This window comes from Montipora capricornis, chromosome 4 (assembly GCF_036669925.1).
Source record: "Montipora capricornis isolate CH-2021 chromosome 4, ASM3666992v2, whole genome shotgun sequence".
Classification (NCBI taxonomy): domain Eukaryota; kingdom Metazoa; phylum Cnidaria; class Anthozoa; order Scleractinia; family Acroporidae; genus Montipora; species Montipora capricornis.
The window spans coordinates 48,860,637-48,861,741 of record NC_090886.1 but is presented as its reverse complement, the minus strand read 5'-3'; positions in this window follow the sequence as shown (position 1 = coordinate 48,861,741).

Genomic DNA, 1,105 nt, shown 5'->3' with positions numbered 1-1,105 from the left:
GATCAAGTCTTAGGCCCTGTTGATATGGAGAAAAGTTGTCCTCGGAAGATGGACACCCTCCCAGCCGGGTCTTTAGCTAGCGTTGATGTGAGAAAAGAACTAACCTTTTTCCCTGAGTCAAGAGCTGCCCGGCTCAGTTTCGATCATCAGGAGACTGGGAAGATAGTACTCATGCATTCTCTCATCATCTTGCCTCGAACAAGTTGACTCCACTGAGCGAGCCAAAGTGTTTACATGGAATAAAGTTGGCCTGGCCAGGCGGGCGACCCTACCGTTGACAAAGGGTGACCCGGCTAGGTGGGTTTCCCTTCTAGCCGAGCCATTTTTTTTCCTCATGTAAACAGTTTACTTAAACCGCATTTTATAGGGAAATGTAGGAAAAGTTGGCTGGTCCAGGGTAACTCCGGTAAGCGAGTGACCCTTCTTCCCGGGACAATTTTTCTCCATATAAACGGGTACTTAGGGCCTCACAAGATTAGACCGTTTTAATTCTTTACAACAATTGCAAAGGCCATAAAATCTATGTAAATTGACACAATCCGGCCATAAAATAGTTTTTTTGGGTAAATGTCATGTAAATTGCTGGGATGAATCATGCAAATAACATGTAAATCAAGGCCTTTGTTATATAGGAGTCCCAGCACAGAATGAGATTGAGAAAGTAAGTAGGCTAGTAAGCAGACTTTACCATGCTCCTTGAAAAAAGAAAAAAAAATAGCATTGGTGTTTAGCTGCCCAAATTAATCGTGCGGGTTTCAGTCAATTAACGTGGGTACTTTTATAACCCGTAGCTGCAGGTGAGAATTACTTCTTAGGAAGTAATGATCGAAAATCCGGCAGCCATATTTGTTATTCTAAATGATTAGTATCCAGTCTCTTGAGAAAAACAGAAAAGGAAATCTCAAAAGGAACACACTTTCCCCCGTTCCATATTTTGATTGAGGAAATTTGCTCTGCACCTTTAAAGCAGAAAATTCTCCCCGGTTTTTCCACCCAAAATGAAAGCGCCCCAGGAATCGCACTGGGCTCGCAACGGGTTGTGATTGGATGTTGGCACAAAGAGAAGGATTGTGGACATTTTTTTTTTCGCGCGGGCGATCAATGC